At 38.1% G+C, this 18677-nt stretch overlaps 1 protein-coding gene across 13 annotated transcripts in view; it reads left to right on the top strand.

Moving 5' to 3' along the window:
* The window catches only part of FHIP1A (FHF complex subunit HOOK interacting protein 1A), a 208576-nt gene that overhangs the window by 79058 nt on the left and 110841 nt on the right, over nt 1–18677 (top strand). The window contains exon 1 of one of the 13 annotated variants that reach the window (XM_039875969.1): nt 16784–16952. The exons of the other annotated variants lie outside the window; for them this stretch is intronic. The gene's annotated coding sequence lies outside the window, so the exon portion shown is untranslated. Of the gene's footprint in view, nt 1–16783; nt 16953–18677 lie in introns of those variants that run through there. 13 annotated transcript variants of the gene reach the window in all.

The following is an 18677-nucleotide window of genomic DNA, read 5'->3' as shown; positions in this document are numbered from 1 at the left end:
TGACAAATATCTTCATTCAACAGGATTTTGAGTTTTAAGCCAGTTCCCCCCAACAAGCCCTCTGTTGTGCAGGATCTACAGATCAGATACCGTTCCTTTCCCCACTCCCTGGCAGCTTCCCCTGCAGACATTCGGAGGGGCCACAGGGCCTCCTGGAGGAAGATAGGCAAATGCTCCTTAAGCAGTAAGGCACTTCCAGGCAGCATAATGGTGGATTCTCTCACCCTTACATCCTGAAGCTTGGTAAGGATTCTAGCTGCCGAATCAGGTCAGAGAGGAAGTTGGTTGTAGTGGATTTCTTGGTTGTAGTGGATTTCTGGGGTGGAGTGGGCAATGAATATTTCCTGAGGAGTAAGAGAGTACAGATTGACCATCAGCCTCCTCCTATCCTTCCCTTTACAGCTCAGGGCATGTATCAGTCATTGTGATGTGCGGTGAGTGGAGGTTTCATTAGAGAACAGAGGTGAGGACCACTCATCTTTCCTTGTTTGAAAGTACCTATAGGTGTTTTATCTTGGTGATGTTTTCCTGGGTGATTGCAATGTTGTTGACTGTCAGATAATTGTAGCTCCAAAGGGGTGAGGAGAGGTCAATACTGGCCACTAACTGCAGGGCCGAAGTGCATATATGAAGTAACCAGTTTACGGGCTATTTTGGGTGACATATAAGGGTGTGTTTCCTTTAGCTCACTGGAACACACATTATAACTTCCAATTATGTAGACACCTAGAAAATTAGTTTTGAAAATCCCTAAAGTATGCCCATAGACCTATTTATCAATCTATTAGTAATTATTTATTGATCACGAACTACGTGACCCAGTCTGGTCAGCCCCTGCTCAGATAGAATAGTAAAATTTGGTCCACGATTTTTGAGTTGACATTTTGTTTGTGATTTAAGTTATTAGGGAAAGCCCATTTACCCTGAAATCAAGATAGATAGCCTCTGGGAGTTCTGAGTGGAAATTCATCTGTTTCTTCTGTCATTATAGAGAAGGTACCGCAGTGGATTATGCACAATCAACGGTGATGAATGTATGAGCATTTTTAATTAGTCTTCATGCCCTCTGTCTAATGCAATCAGAAACCTTCTATCATAGTAGAGATTTATAATCAATCATTCATCATCTTCTGAGGTAGATATAAACCCATTTGCTTTTAGTCTGCAACTTAAAATACTTGCTTTAGAGAATTATTTAACCAGGCAGATATCTATAAACCAAGTAGTATATTTTGAGCATGTAGACTTAAATCTCAAATTGCAGATTGCTCTGATTAAGTGTAATTGTGTGAATTAAGTTGTCTCTAGCCTTCACTCTGCACAGAGAAAACCTACTAACAGATAAAATATGTTAGAGAAAGAGTATCAGACCGGCATCAAGGAGATCTGAGTTCTAGGCTACCTTTGAAGTAAATTAGTTTCCTTACCTGTAAAAATAAGAGGATCGAAATAGCTGTTATTTAAGTTCTCATTATGTCATGTTAAAGTTACATTACCTGTAATAGGACACTAATAATAAACAACATTTTCGGATAATTTAGTACGTGCTGGGCTGCTGTAACTGTCCCTTACAGCAGGAGCATGAAGCCAGCATCATCACATTTACTCCCACATCTACCCATGAGGTAGTTACAATGAAAAGGCCACCTCTGTCTTAGCCTCAGAGTTCTTGGTGGAAAGGCTGATCTCTATAGGCTAAAGATTTGGAGATGTCAGATGTGAATCTACAATGATTATCTAAGGAAAGATATTTGAATTGTATACAGAGTCCTATGGAGATGATCTTTTGTTTGCCTTAGTGGGTGTGACAAAATTCTGCAAGTAAAGTGAAATTGACAAATTAAAATTTCTAAGTTAACTGAGAGCCAGACGATTCTTCTACTTTGATCTGCTGGTAAAATGATTTTTTTTTTTCCACCAAAAGCGAAATTCTAGAGAATCCAGGAATAAAGTAATCCTCACTGTCAGTCAGCAGCATTAGTGAGCATGGAAAAGCTGGATCACTTTCATTCCCATACTAACCGTCGGGAGTGCAAATCCGTACAGCTTTTCGGAGTCCACTTACATCAGAAGCTCTCAGGCGTGCATACCCTTTGAATAGATATTTTCACTTCTAGATTATAATTAAAGTACAAAACAAAAGATATGCTCAAATGTTCAGTTAAAAGAATGTTCATTGTCTACTGTTTATGACACTGAATATCCAACCATTAGCAGATTGGTTAAAGAAACATTTAATGTTAAAATATGTCATGAAAATGGCGTGTATTGTTAAGAAAAAAAAAATTACAGTTTAAAAAGCAGTACATGCTGTGTGAGCCGTAGTGTAACCACGTGAACTAGCAAATGTGTACATATAGGTATTAAAGTAGGATATTTGGGCTTAAATAGTTATTTTTGTCGAGTGATATTACAGGTTTTTTTGTTTGTTTGTTTTTTGTTTTTGCATATCAACATAGAATTTTCCCCTGTAACCTGCATTGTTTTTGGGATAAGAAAAAGAAATTAGCAAAAGCAAACAGTACAACCCTCCTGAAATAGAAACCCCAGCTCAATCCAAGAAATTGCTTACAAACCTGAATTTGTGAGGAAGTATAATTGTTATGAATATGCACAATTTTGTATCCTGAAGTAATCCAGTTTGGTTAGTTTGCCTTTATTCATCTTGATAATTGAAGGGGGGGTCCTTTTGTTTTTTAATTCAGAATTTAGAAAATTTTCACTCTGTATGTGCCCAAATAGGAATCAAAAGAAACTGAAAAGCAAAATAGATAGATAGATAGATAGATAGATAGATAGATAGATAGGCAGGCATTCTCTTGGGACCAGCTTTTTTTCCTCCAATAGTTAAAAATAATACCAGTGAAATTTGTTAGTTGTAGAAACTGAGTATAAGATAAGCAAAACAAATAAAATTAAGTAAAATATGTATAATCCCACTTTCTAGAAATAATCATTATCGACATTATTTTGGGTTATGTCCTTCCACAATTTAGATTACATATACTTATATGTGTGTGCATGTGTGTGTGTGTGTATATATGTAATCACACACAGAGAGGTATGTACAGTGCTTTCTCTACTTACCAGGAGACTGTATAGTTTACTGAACACAGGGTCCATGCCCTGTCGGGCATGTCAAAGTTCCCAACAATGCCTGGCACATACCAGGAATTGAATAAACATAAATAGAACAACTGCATATATCTTGACTATTTTTCCAGGTCACTTTTACTCCTAAAGCTTATTTTGATGACTAGATAGAATCTTATAGTGTGGATATACCACGTTTAATTATTTCTAGCCTTTAACTATAAAAAGCTCTGACGAAATAAATTCTCTTGTAACTAAATGTTTGACACATCATAAATTATTCATTACATTTAATAACCTAAAGATCGAATTGTTGAATCAAAAGGTACGTATGTGTTTCTCACTTTTGATAGCATCGTCACGTGTCTTCCAGACAGGGTATGCCATTTTACATTCCCAGTGAAGGAATGCAATGCCTGATTTCACCTACACACTTGGGATCATGGACCTTTCTCTTAATTGAAATTTTTATTGAGAATATAAATTCACATGCTGTTGTAATAAATAACACAGAGAGATCCCTTGTACACTTTGCCCAGTTTCCTCCAATGGAAATATTTTGCAAAACTATAGTATAGTATAATATCGTAACCAGGATATTGGCATGGATACAATCTACAATTTTAGTGGTACTCATTTGTGTGTGCCTGTATTACTGCATTAAGTTCCATAGGAGTTTACCACCTGTGTAGGTTCCTGTGCCCACCACTATCAGGATACTGAGCAATTCTAGCACTACAAGGAGCCCACCTATTGTCCTTTTACAATCATGCCACTTTCCTCCTGCCATCCAAGTCTCCATCTTCTGGGTACCACTGATCCGCCCTCTGTCTATAAAATTCCACGATTTCAAAATGTCATATAAAAGAAATCATATAGCATGCAACCATTTGGAGTTGTCTTTTTCCCACGTTGTCGCTGTCAACTGTTCATTACTTTTTGTTGTTGAGTAGTATTTCATGGTATGGATGTACCACAATTTGTGTAACCATTCACCTGTGGAAGGCAATCTGGGCAGATTCCAGTTTTGGGCTATTATAAGTGAAGCTGCTGTGAACATTTATGTACAGGTTTTTGTGTGAACCCAAGTTTCATTTCTCTGAGATAAATGCTCAGTAGGTCAGTTGCTGGGTCGTGTGGTAGTTACATGTTATTTTTTAGAGAAGCTTCAAACTGTTTTCCGGAGAGGTTACACCATCTTACATTTTACCAGCAGTGTATGAGTGGTCTAGTTTCTCACTTCATTGTGGTTCTAATTTGTATTTCCCTAATAGTTAATAATATTAAACATCTTTTTATGTGCTTATGTGCCTTCTGTATATACTCTTTGGTGAAATGTCTGTTCATGTCTTTTGCCCATTTTCTAATTGGATTATTGTTTTGTTTTGTTTTTTTACTGTTGAGTTTCAGAGAGTTTTTTAATATTCTAGACACTAGTCCTTTGTCAGATATGTAGTTCACAGATATTTTTTTGCCAGTCTTTAGTTTGTCTTTTCATCTTCTTCATGTAGGCTTTTATAAAGCAAAAGATTTGTTTAATTTTCATGAGGTTCAGTTTATCAATTTTTCCTTTTGTGGTTGGTGCTTTTGGTGTCAAGTCTCAGAATGCCTTGCCTAGCGGCGTGGACTTTTGATTTGTTCCTCAGAGACCCTCTAACGTTGATCATAATTTTGTAACTTGAGATGTCTGTGTAGAAATCGGTTGGAATAGCCTTGGCTTTATTGATAACTAGATTATTGTCTTTCCCCTTTTCATATCTTTAGTTGGGAGAATTAAAGGGCTCCCTTGTATTTCATGCTGTCAAGAGCTTTCATAAAATGCTGCTTCAGAACGGGGGCATCTGACTTCTGATCATTCATCCTATTCACAGTTTCTTTTGCTGATTCTTCTACAGTTTCTCTCTTTGTAGCATGTAAAAGGAACTCTTCATCCTTAACCACAAAGGATGGTAATGAATGTGAAAACGGGGATTCTTGGGACTCATGCATTCTTCTCAAGGAGTAAAAGGCTTTTACTGAGTCAGCTGCTGCAGACCTTTAGAATTTTCTGTTTTACATTTTACAGTTCCCTACAGGCCAAGATAGTAGTATAGTAGAATAGCCAGGTGGTTGATTGTGAACTCTTTAGCTAGACAGCCTAGTTTTTCATCCTGGCTCTTCTCCTTAAGTAGCTGAGTAAGCAGAGGACTTTTTCTTAACCTCTATCTTCAGTTTCCTCATTTGTAAAATGGGGATAATGAAAGTATCTGTGTCATAGGGTTGTTCCAAGAATTAAGCCATTGCAGGTAAGGTGCTTGGAGCAGGGCTTTGTAAGCACCTATGATTGCTGTTAATATTTTTAGTATTACAGCATCAGTATCACCTGGGGTGCTTGTTAAAGTGCAAATTCCTGGATGTCTCCTCCTAGACCCACTGAATCAGAACTGAAGGGTTAGGCCTCTGGAAACCTGCATTTCAGCAAGATTCCCACATAATTCTTAGGAAGGCTGAAGTTTTTGAACACTTACTTAGGTTGTCAATCATTTCTCTTTCTCCATGGTAAGTAAACTCTCTGGTCTTTCTTTAGTGATGTGGTTGGGTGTTTCTGCCAAGGCAAATGCCTTCTCTCTAGGAATACTCGTAGTGTTGCCGGAGACTAACCGAAGTTTCTAAAAAGAATCAAGTTATGGTGGAGCTGTATATCTAGCTGATTCAGTGGCATGCCCATGGTGGGGTGGGGCTGGGGTGGGAGGTGGATGTGAGACCATAGGATGTGGTGGAGTCTGTGGTAAAATGGAACATGAATTCCATACCTAAAGATCTCCAGATGAAGTAATAGTAATAAAAAGTAAGTCTGTGGGCTGGCTGCCAATTTTAATAATCTCACATAGATATGAAGCCGTGTCTTTGTGGATAGAGCTGAACAGGAGACTATAATTGCAAATCTGTACATCAATTTTCTTGTAAATGAGCTGTTCAAGGCCAGTAATTTTTCTCTCAGTTAGAGACTATTGTCCAGTGTAAATACTGGAAATTAAACTTCGGGGATAACTGTGGTCTATAGAGATAGCAGTACCTGCTTCCTTTCTCAAAAATAACAACTCTCCAGGCCTTCTCCCACAAAGGGTGTCACGAAAGTCACAGAAGTTCCCTCCTTAAGAGACTTAACAGATATTTTCTCTAAACAAGGCATAACTTTGCTTGGAAATACCCTTTTATACAAAAGGCTAGCTCTTAAAACACAACTGGTTTCTGTTTATACTACCGTGGGAGTTCTGTTAACCAATCTAAGTGGTTCCCTAGATTGCAGTTCTTTCTATTCACTCTGGAAACACACTGACTTATGCTCACTTCCTGCTGACTGCTGTCTGCTGGGCTTTTTCCAGGGAGCTCCCGAGGTCCAAACTTCCTCCACTGCCAAGTTGTGTGCATTGTTACAGTTATTATAAAATTTCATCAAATAACATAAACTGATGAAATGTATGTGTGAAAGGAAAGTTGTTTGTTTCTATGCAGTTGAATTCTTCGGAAAGACTGAAGGCAAGTTGCTGTAAGACATTGCTATCATATTGGACGTGGAAGAGATAACTCTAAAAGATTGGGAAGATGTTTAAAATGTATAATAATTCTACACTTCGATTGGTTCACACTGAGATTTTTCTCAACTTCAAGTAGCCAAGCTAAAAGTTATATATTATATATTATGAGTATGGTTTTTGCAAGAAAGACAACTTTGAACTTTAATCAGCAGATAGATCTGTACTTGAAGAAACAGTTTTGGCCTATGTGAGAATATTGGCAAATAAATTTTTTTATGGTTCATGATAAAATAAGGTATTTAAAATATAGATATGTCATTTTTAATGGTTGTCTTAAATGACATTTTCTATTAATCTACTGAACATCATTTCAATTGCAACAGGATTTCTGCAGTTGTTGATATATGTTGACAAAATTGAATAGTTGACTAAGACTCATCTGCGGGGAGGAGGAAGTTCTCTTTTTAGAGAAAACAATGCTCTAAAAGCAAAGTATCTATAAATACCTTAAAAAAAATTCTTACTGAAATTTGAAATTTGACTTTTTAATGTTATACCATAGCTCTATCTAGTTTTACAACTACTTAAATATCAGTAATGGTACCTTTGGTAAAATCGACATTTTGTTTTCTCTTTCTGTGAAAAATTTCTCATATAAATGATACTCATTATTCAATATAAGGTGATACAAAGTAATTCATTTTTCAAGTTCAGGGGTATTCAAAATACTGTATGGCAGTAAAATTGGGTATAATAAATTATCCCTACTTAAGCATGAACTGATAGTTTTATACACATTCCTTGGTGCTAAAAAGAAGCTTAGAAAATAAAAAATATTAACAGTCTGCTTATATGGCCGACTCTCTGTTTAATTCTCACTCTCTCCTCTGTGTGTGTCTGGCTTTCCTAAGTCAGGCAGGCTGCCTAGCCGCTCAGGTGACACCCAGACCACCCAGGAGCTGGAGCTTCTGTGGCATCCTAAGGATCCTCTAAGCAGTGATGTTGCAAGTAGAACAGGCAAGACATTTTGGACAAACAACTACCTAAAGTTTTCCTTAGGTAGTTTGGCCCAAGTCCATCAGTGATACAGTTTACTAATACCCTCCGTGAAGAATACAATTTGTTTTTTGGATGTATGTGTACCCTTACTGGTAACCAATGAGTCAGCTGCCCTTTGTGACCTGCAGACTATTATTAGATGAAGCTAGTGTTGTCACTTTTCTTTTCTCTAGGTTGTTCATTTCTTCCCATTAAGGGTTTTTTTTTAAAGCACACCAAATTGGTTTTTAGACCTCTCTTGCCATAGTAGCAAATGACTAGATAATCACTTATCACCTGCAGATTGTAAGTGCCCGAGTATGTTTATTGAATGAACGAATGACTTTGCCAGTCTCAACAGAAATGGCTTGTACTTGCTGATAACCCCAAGTGAAGATGTGTGTTATCGGTTAGGTTAATAAAGCATTTACTTGAGAGTGGGAATGTTAACGCAGGCATAATGTAAGAAAATTGCCTGGCCTGAGCTGGTAATTGGACTTTAGCCATCGCACATGTATTTTTTGTAGTCCTTCATGTTTCTTCCACTTTTCCACCATGAGAGCTTATTCTTCTGAGAGTCATGTCTGTGTCATCACTATCCAATGATATTAGTTAAGCTCCTGTATGCTGAGTAGTCCCGGGTTCCGTCCCTTTTAATGAGCATGAACATATAAGTTGAAGGATTGGCTTTTAGGCGACACTGCTTTGTCCTGAAAGGGCTAATCTGTGAATGCACAAGATTTTGGCACGCTGTTTTCTACAGTTCAGTAAGCTAATTAGACTAATCACATATTTTAGTTGGCAAGCTTTGGCTGCCTCTTTAAATCAAGGAGTGAACAGCTTGGCTTTGTGCTGGGAGATGTTATCAGACCTGGGCTTTTTGTCAGGATTAGATGTTAGTGGGTTCTTGATCTTCATTCTGTAAATAGCCACTTCCTTTACACAGTAGATGTTTACCCTCTATGATTCCTTGCTAATCACTTTTGTCACTGACTGTAGTACACCTTTTCAGTCAGCAAACATTGTTTATATGGAGTGCAGTGCTGGGCGATGCTTTGTTTTGTGCTACTATGGGTTAGGTTTTTAAAAAATGATTTACAAATAAGTAATTGCACTAAACATTTCCTAAAATTTACATAAATCAAAACATTTCTTGTTTGCCCTTAATGAGTTCTGAGATGTTACTTGTTTCTCCCCACCTTTTCTCCCAGTCTTCAGTGTTTCTAAGTTCTCTTAATTTTTCCTTTCAAAAGCTTTTTTTTTTTTTTTTTTTTTAGGTTGCCATCTTCTTCCTCTTTGTTCTATCATCTGGCCGGTCCCTCACTCACCACCCTCCCTGCTCTGTCTGGGATGTCTCTCTCTCTCTCTCTCTCTCTCATAGCCTCCTTTTGCCTCATTACTACACATACCATGTTTATCTGCCAGACTAACTTCCTTACATTCCTCCTTTGTCCTGTAACTACTGTGTTCAGAAATCTTTATCAACTCCCAAGTGCCTAAAGAGCTAGGGCTTAACTCCCTCGCCTGGATTCCGTCGTTCAGTTCCATGCGCTTTGTCAGTGCGAGTCCCTACCCTCTTTGAAAGTACATCGTCTGCCCAGGGGAAGCCTGTCTACTCTTCCCTGCAAGATGGTGCCATGGTTAAAAGCAGGGGCTCTGGAGTCAGATTAGCTTGGGAGCAAATGTGCTTCAGCCACTTGCCTTGGGCAGTTAACCTCTCTGTGCCTTAGATTTCTTATCTTTAAATTAGACAAAATGATAGTCTTTCCATTATATAGGTGTGAGTTGTGTATGTATTTGACATATAATAGGAATTTAGCAAAAGTGTAAACTATTAATGTGTAGTATGCTTATGTAGTCTAACATGCCCTTGTAGTAATTATGTTAGTATCTATATATAATGCTTAGTATGTGTCAGGCACTGTCCTAAAACCCACACTTATATGGATTTGTTTAATCCTGACAAGAACTCTATGAGGAAAGAACTTATAGCAGTCCCATTTTAAAGATGAGAAAACTGAAGCTGAGAGTTTGTGACTTGCCTAAACTCACACAGTTGGTAAGTGGCAGGGCTAGGATTTGAACCTAGGAGATCCAGCTCCAGAATCAGTCCTCTTAAGCACTATTCTGTAAACCTAAATTCTACTCGTAACCCTTCCATTCCCCCAGGAATCTCCTCAGCCGCCCAGCCCATAGTGGTGTCTCCCTGTTGGAACTCTTGATGCATGTAATAGGCAGAATAAGTTAGTAATTGCTTAAGTCTTCATTGTTCTGTACCCTTCAGTTCTGTATATATACTACAAATTTTGTTGATTATAAAGTTATTATAGTAGTTCCCCCCTTATCCACAAGGGGATACTTTCCAAGACCAAAGTGGATGCCTTAAACTGTGGATAGTACTGAACCCTATATACACTCTGTTTTTCCTATACATACACACATACCTTTTTACTTAAAGTACTTTTCTGCTTCTCTTTGGCATATCCAAATTGCCAGCATCACTACTCTTGTGTTTTGGGCCCATTATTAAGTAAGATAACGGTGACTTGAACACAAGCACTGCACTACAGCAACAGTCGATCTGATAGCTGAGATGCTACTGGGGACCATTGGGCAGGCAGCATGTGTGTGGAGGCGCTGGACAAAGGGACAACTCACATCCTGGGTGGACGGATTGGAACAATGTGAGATTTCATCACACTGCTCAGAGTGGTACATAATTTAAAACTTATAAATTGTTTATTTCTGGGATTGTCCATTTAGTATTTTTGGGCTGTCGTTAACTGCAGGTAAATGAAACTGTGGCAAGGGGAACTGTGGATAAGGGGAGACTACATGCTAAAATAGAGAATTTGGAATATGGAAACATCAAAGAAGAAAATAAAGTGTACCTGGAGATAATGGCTATTCACGTTATCTGTCCTCCTAGTCTTATTTATAAATATTATACAAATGACAACATAGGGCATGTATACACATTATCTATAATTATGGTCATGCCATGTATATCATTTTGCATCCTTTTCTTACTTAATATTATAATGTATTTGCCTGTGTCGTTAAATATTATTCTAAGTCACCATTATAATGAGTGTGAATAATTTAATTGTTTACTTGATTTGTCTATAGTGGATGTATTCTTTACTTCAAATTTTTAAATGACTAATAAACATTTCTACAATTTAATGGGTCATAGGGATTTAGGAACTGGAGGAGACAAACCATTTAACATAGCCCATGTTTTTGAAGATAAAGTGAGACACGTAGAGCTTAAGTAACTTATCCAAGTTCATACAACTGGTTAGGAGCAGAATGAGAATTAGATTTCTTGTTTTCAAATTCACTGGTTTTTCATTATGAAACACGGTTTCTCATTTACTTTAATTATTCATCCACATCCCTCTATCCAGACATAGCTGACAAATTTGGAGATACCATTTATGACCATAGAGCAAAATAATCCATGTTTGCTGTGCCTTGGGACTAAGGTAAAAGGATTCCAGTTAACCTCATTAGACTGTCCAGCTTTGTCATCATCCAGTTCCTTCTTTCTCTACCTAGAGCTTCCTGGTTGTCAATGTTTAACTCAGATAAAACGAAAGGAGTGGGAGGATGGGGTCTGAAATACAGCCTGCCCTTCGTGAGGTCGGTTAGTGCTTTGTGATGGGAAATAGCTTTCCTTAGGGGTCATGGGTTTCAGTGGTAGCTGCAATATCTGGCTGAGTGGCCTCTCTTCGCCGTGGTGTGGAGAAAAGCTGTGGTGTGACGCTCATCTGTGGAAGCTGGCCTGGCCGGACTGAGCCTTGCCCCTGGAACCGGTTCTCGGAGCCATCGCTTTAATGCAGCTTTGCTCTACGGGTTCGGGAGCATGGAAGTGCTCACTATCCTCACTCTTTCTGTATTTCTCTTAAGAGCAGTTGTTTTCTCAAGAAGGGCTGGTATGGCTTAATATTTCTGTATATCACTATTGTGGGATGAATATTGTGTGGAGACATTGGACAAAGGGATGATTCACAATGAATTTTTGCAATTCAAAATTTTTTTGATATTGTGATGATTAAGTTATTCAAAGGGTAGCAGCTTCAAGGCTGGAAACACATGTTAAATTCTTATTTCACCTTATTGCCAATAAGATTGACTAAAATTGCCAAGGCAAAATGTTTTCTTACCCTTCTTAGTTTCAGAGTAACCTACCTTTATCACCCTGTCCTTAACAAAGAACAAAAGCTGTTATCAATCGATTACATGAATTATCTTGACGAGTTATAATTTTCCTATAAAAATAATTTTAAAAAAATACCTGCTTTGAAAAGCCTCTTGCCTTTGGTGGAAGGTGAATGCCTTAATACTATTTAATATGCTTTTGAATGAGAAGCTCATTTTAAAAAAATGATCGTGCCCTATTTATCTTTTGGGAATATGTTATGGTTGCTCAAATATCATAGAAATGATAGGTAAACCAGGCCTAAATTTTTAGCAAAAAAACCCCTTTCCTTATCTTTTACTTATTTATTCATTTATTCCTTCATTAATTCACTCAACAAATATTTCTTAAGGACCTATGATGTGACATGGATTTGTAAAGCAATTGGGGGTTTAGCAGTGAACAAAATGTAGACCTTGCTTTCATGGAGTTTTGTCTTGTGGGGCAAAGAGTCAAGTCCTTCCGTGAAGACTTCGTTGTGGTGGAGACCTGTGAGCTGAGAGTCTGAGGAATGAGAAGAGATCTGGTACCCAGCACAGCAGAATACGCCTACTATGGATGGATCTGAAAAGCCACAGGAAAGTGGGGATACACATTTGTTAACAAAGAGGACCATGAAAATACTTAGATGTAATTGCAGAGTCTTCATCCCAAAAACAAAAACTGTTTGCTGTTATTTGAGAGCCTAAACTTTGTTTCTCCAGGTGGCTAGGCTTCATTAGTCAGGGAGAAATTCAAAGTCTCAGGTTACAATTGCAAAGACATTATTTTTGGTTCCCCACTTCCTCAGCTCTAGAAACTCCAACTACTCCATGGTTATTCTGAAAACTGCTTGGTGATTCTTTCTCTAGGCTGGCAATTCTGATTAGAGTAAGTGGATTATTTTTACATAGAAACCAGGAAAAAATTGTGACTTGCTTTTGTGCAGTGATGCTATTAATTTGGGCTGTATCTTGTCCCTGAAGAGTTGTCATAAAGGATGCAGGCCCTCAATTGCATTCTACATTGTGTGACATGTGGCAGAAGTACCTGCAGATGCAATGCTGGAGATTATCAGAAAGAAGGTCTCTCTGAAGCAGGATACATTTCTCTAGTGTGTAAATGGTGATTCTAAGAGAAAAGCTGCCCTTTGGGGCAGGCCACAGACTCTCAGAAATCTGAGGCTAAAGCTCTAAGAGTTCAAATTCTTGGAAATTTCTTAGGCACTTTTTCTCTCCAACAAGATCTACCACAATCTAGAATATAAATCTGATAAAAGCAATGAATGGACGTCTTGGAACAGGGATCCCCAACCCCAGGCCTTAGGCCAGTACTGGCGAGCGTGAGAAGCTTCATCTGCATTTGCAGCCACTCCCCAGCGCTAGCATCACTGCCTCAGCTCCACCTCCAATCATTAGGCATTAGATGCTCATAGGAGCCCCAGTCTTAGTGCCAAAAAGGTTGGGGACCACTTCATTAGTTTTAATATTCATTATTTTTTAATGCCCGAAACACTGCTTTTCCCCAAAGCTCTTGGGTTCTGACAGGCACAGATTGAAAAACAGCTAATACTAGTAGCTCATTTTTATTAGCGCTTGCAGTGAGAGAGACCCTGTGCTGAGTACTTACTTGCTATGTCACATTTAATCTCCCTGGCAGCCCTGTGAGGTAGGCACCATTATGATTATCTCTATTTTACGATGAGGCATTAGGCTTAAAGAAGTTTAATGTACTGTCTAAGGTCACATGGCTAGGAAGTGATGGGAGTTGAACTTGAACCTGAGTCTTCCTGACCAGCCAATGCCTTTAATTGCTGATCTAGTGGGATCTCAGCACTAGATGGCACAGGGTGTTGTCATGATCTCCCTAAAGTCATATTTGTGGTCAGTGTCAGCACCAGGATTGGGACCCTGCAATTCTGACCCCTGGTCCAGTATTTTTTGTGCTATACCAAAGTGACAACTGCTTTAGAAATAACAGTAATATTTAATAGATGAGCTAGTTTCCATGAAACACATTCCCTTAAAGCAAAATGTAGTATAAGACACATCCTTCTTTTAACATAGCTTAAGAATAGCTTTTTTAAAGGAAAATGAACATGTTAAGAGGGGAAAATCTTCCTTCTCTCTCCTCCCTTAGTCTCTCTTCTACAATCAGACAATTCAAAAAATTTTTAGAAAGGGTTTATTTTTGAAAGAAAAAAATTAGTAGCTGTGTGAATTTGTCTTATTCTCCAGGTTGTTGGTATGTATGTATATATGTATGTATGTATGTATGTATTTAATTATTTTTTAAATTTTTAAAATTATTTTTATGGTGACATTGGTTAATGAAATCCAATAAGTTTCAGCTGTACATTTTAACAGTAAGACACACACACACACACACACACACATACACATACACACACACACACATATATATATATAAATATATGTGTGTGTATGTATGTGTGTGTGTGTGTGTGTGTGTGTCTTTTTCTCTTATGCAGAGAAAAAGGAATCCTTATACACTGCTGGTAAGAATGCAAATTGGTACAGCCATATATTTATATATATATATATATATATATATATAATTTATATATATATATATATATATATATATATATAATTTACACTGTGTTCACCTCCCATAGTTAGATTTCTTTCTGTCACCACATATTTGACCCCCTTTATCCTGTTTACCTCCCCTTTTCCCCCTCCCCTCTGGTAACCACTAGTCTGTTGTCCATCTCCATGCATCTCTGTTTGTCCTGTTCATTTGTTGCTTTTAGGTTTATATCATATGGTTTTCAACTTTTTCTGTCTGGCTTATTTTGCTTAGCATGATTATCTCGAGGTCCATCCATGTTGTCGCAAATGGCAGTATTTCATCTTTTATGGCTCAGTAATATTCCATTGCATATATGTACCACAGCTTCTTTAGCCAATCATCTATTGTAGGGCACTTCGGTTGCTTCCATGTCCTGGCCACCGTGAATAATGCTGCTATGAACATCAGTGTGCAAATATCTTTTCAGATATGAATTTTCAAGTCTTTGGGGTAAATATCCAGTAGAGGGATTACTGGATCATATGGTAGATCAATTCTTAGTTTTTTGAGAAACCTCCATACTGTTTTCCATATGGCTGTACCAATTTGCAGTCCCAACAGCAGTGTATGAGGGTTCCTATTTCTCTGCATTCTCTCCAACACTTGTTATCACTTGTCCTGTTGATTATAGCTATTCTAACAGGTGTGAGATGGTATCTCATTGTGGTTTTCATTTGCATTTCCCTAATAGCTAGTGATGTTGAGCATCTTTCCATATATTTGTTGGCCATTTGTATGTCCTCTAGGGAGAAGTGTCTGTTCAGATCCTCTGCCCATTTTTTGATTGGATCGTTTGTTTTTCGTTATTGTGTTTTATGAGTTCTTTATATATTTTGGATATTAGGCCCTCATTGGAGACATTGCTCACAAATATATTTTCCCATTCAGATGATTGTCTCTTTATCTTGTTGATGGTTTCTTTTGCTGTGCAGAAGCTTTTTAGTTTGATGTAGTCCCATTCATTTATTTTTGCTTTTACTTCCCTTGCCTTTGAGATCAAATTCATAAAATCCCCTTTAAGCCCAAGGTCCTTGAGTTTAGTTCCTATGTTTTCTTCTATGCATTTTATTGTTTCAGGTCTTATATTCAGGTCCTTAATCCATTTTGAGTTAATTTTGGTGTGTGGTGATAGACAACAGTCTAGTTTCATTCTTTTGCAGGTGGCTTTCCAGTTTTCCCAGCACCACTTATTGAAGAGGATTTCCTTTCTCCACTGTATGTTTTTGGCTTTTTTGTTGAAAATTGTTTGCCCATATAAATACAAGTTTACTTCTGGACTCTTGATTCTGTTCCACTGGTTTGTATGTCTGTTTTTCTGCCAATACCATGCTATTTTGATTACGGTATTTATTTTTTTTAAATTAGCTAAATCACCTACCAGTTTAGTATAAAGGATCAATGTTTTTAAAGTAGTAACGTAATTAAATACATAGAATAATAGCCATTTTTTTGTGTGTTAATTCTTAAGATTGGTTAGGGAATCATTTAGAACTATAAAAGACTGAATATTGGAAAATAATTGATTGAGCTTATCGAAGCAGCTTATTGTTTCTGTTAGTTTGCCTTGCAAAGGTGATGTTCTTTCTCTGTATAAAGGCTTATAACATTTTAATTCTTATTTTTTAAAAATATTATTTTCTAAGTGTCTTTATAACCTTAGATGTTTAGTTTCTTGTAGTTGAAAGATAGTGGCAGTGCTTGTTGCAGGTCGTCCTGGGATGCAGACTCTGAGGTGATTTTGTGTCCAAGAATTGGTTGGGTTATGCTCTTTGACTCAGCATGTGTAGGGAGGGAAGGAAGCAGGACTGGGCAGGGAGAGATGGCAGACTGCCACCACGTCCCAACAAAGGCCTGGGTTGCCGCTACAGTGACCTCTGGAGCTGTCCTGAGTTGGGGCAAAGGAGTCACACCCTCCCTTAGCCCAGACGTGGATCTAGGCCGCATTCAAGGGGAGGGTGTAATCTTGAGTGAAGTGGCTGTCTTCAGCAGAGGGCAAGTTCTAGAGAGAGCTGACAGCTAGTAGCATGCCTAGCAGCTGGGAGAATAAATCAATTCTGGTGGGACTGCGTGGATGTCACAGCATCCGGTACAGTGCCGCTAACTTTTGAAATTCAGGGGAAGGTGGAGAGAAGGTCATCCCATAATCTTTATGCGGTGAATATGATTTCAAGGTAGATGAGTAGTTGTAAAAGATGCAATCTTTTAATGAGTCCAGTTTTCGTGTGTGTGTGTGTGTGTGTGTGTGTGTGTGTGTGTGTGGAAGCTTTATATATAACTCTGTAAAAATAGAACCACTTTAAAAAATACAATTTACCTAATTCATGGTGTGATTTATTCTAGTATTAAGTTCCAAATCTGGCTAAGTCACAGATCCTTAAATTGTTCACACAGGGATGTGCTTTGCATTATAATTATCTGAGCAAAAGTCTGGGACTGTGCTGCATGGCGAAGATGAGCATGGCCTGCACAAACTTTATAAAACCAGGAGCCAAACTGTGGAATTTGATCCATAACGGGGATTTAATGTAAGCCTTAATGACCTGAATTTTTATTTAAAATAGTGCATGGTTTTGTATTCCATAAACAATTACATAAAAACATAGTTACCTCTTAATCTGCTAATTTAAATTGTATATAAAAAACTACAATAGACATACAACTGAATTTATGAGCTGCTCCTCACATTATTGATCAGTATATAGCCGTGTGAAAAGGAAAACATACAAGTGTTTTGAATTAGCATTTTGGGTAATGCATCTTTCAATAGATGTTAATCTATCCTCTCAGAACTACAGTGATGAATCAGAATATATTAAATGGCTAATGTTCAGTGTTTTTTTTTCTTACTGGTAGAATTATGAGTTTTGTTCACCTTTCTAATATGCGTCAGAGTTACTAACAAGCTGGACTTCATTTGCATAGCTAAACCTCGTGGAATGTATGGGAAATGTACCAGCATCTAAAGTGGCTGAAACCCCAAGTTTTCTAGACTGTTTGCTACATTGTGGTGGTGGCAGTGACTAATTGACTAGTGCTTCTTACAGCTTCTTCAAACCATTATTTTGCCAAGTCTCAAACTCATAATTTTCCTAAAAGTTGAATTTGTGATAGGTACAAATTCCACCACCCGTTCTATTGACCTTACGATGAAACAAATCAGCACATGGAGATATTTCCTGAGGGACTGGGATGCAGGGAATCACATAACATTGCTTGTCAGCACACTTCTCATTTGCTTAGCTGAGTTGCTTCCCTGTGTCACCTCAGACGTGGTCTTATGCAAGCTTGGTATCAGTGAAGAGCCCGTCCTCGGTGCAGCCATTCCTTTCACTCTTGATCATGGCAGCAAACCGACTCCTCCTCTCACCCAGCCAGTCCTCCCAGTTCTCCCGACTCTGCTTCTCGTTAGCCACATGACCATTCACTCTTCTCTAAGCTTCAAGTTTCTTCATCTGTAAAATGGGTATGCCAGTCCCCACCTCATTGGGTGGTTGTGAGAACAGACCGTTTAATGTGGTGCCTGGCACAGAGTAAGTGCCCAGGGAATGACAGCCTTTCCCACTGGTGGCTATTGCTATTGCTTGCCCAGGCAAACATCTTCTCCAAGTGAGTTGCATATTCCCCGAGGCCTGGGACTGGATCTTATTCATATGCTCCACATTTCACATCTTGGGCAGTGGATAAATACTCTTTCAGTGATCCCTACTCTCAAGGAGCTGACTCACCCATGAATGACAGAAGATGTGATCCCTATTTTCAAGGAGGCCAGAGTCTGATTCTGAAATAACTACAACACAAAGCAGAAATGATGTCGCCGTAGGGAGGTGCAATTAAACTAAGAAGTTTAGAGAAGAAAGATATTGATAGGCACTTAATAGGCGTTTTTGATCCTGACAACCAAAGATCCTGGGATGCTGAAAACTTTTGCTGAATTATACTGGACATCTTATATTTCTGGATTTTACTCCCCTCAATTTTTAATGACAACTTGTTCTTTGAACTGTGCGTGTGACAGGGATGGACAGAGTGCTCTTTTTCAGCCCAAGCAGGTGGAATTAGAGCTGAGGGCATCTGTTCAATGCATCCAGGTCCTTTTGACACTTATGCATCCATTTTCTGAATATACCTATCATCATTTATACTGAGTGTGCTGTTATGCTGGGCCTATGCCAATTTCATATGCTTGGTTATAGTTAGTATGTAGATAATTTGAACATTTTTGCTTTAAAAAATTTTTATTGTGTAATTAT

This window comes from Pteropus medius, unplaced genomic scaffold (assembly GCF_902729225.1).
Source record: "Pteropus medius unplaced genomic scaffold, Ma_sr-lr_union100, whole genome shotgun sequence".
Classification (NCBI taxonomy): Eukaryota; Metazoa; Chordata; class Mammalia; order Chiroptera; family Pteropodidae; genus Pteropus; species Pteropus medius.
Note: the sequence above shows the minus strand (reverse complement) of the source record. Positions and strands in the feature narration are given on the sequence as shown.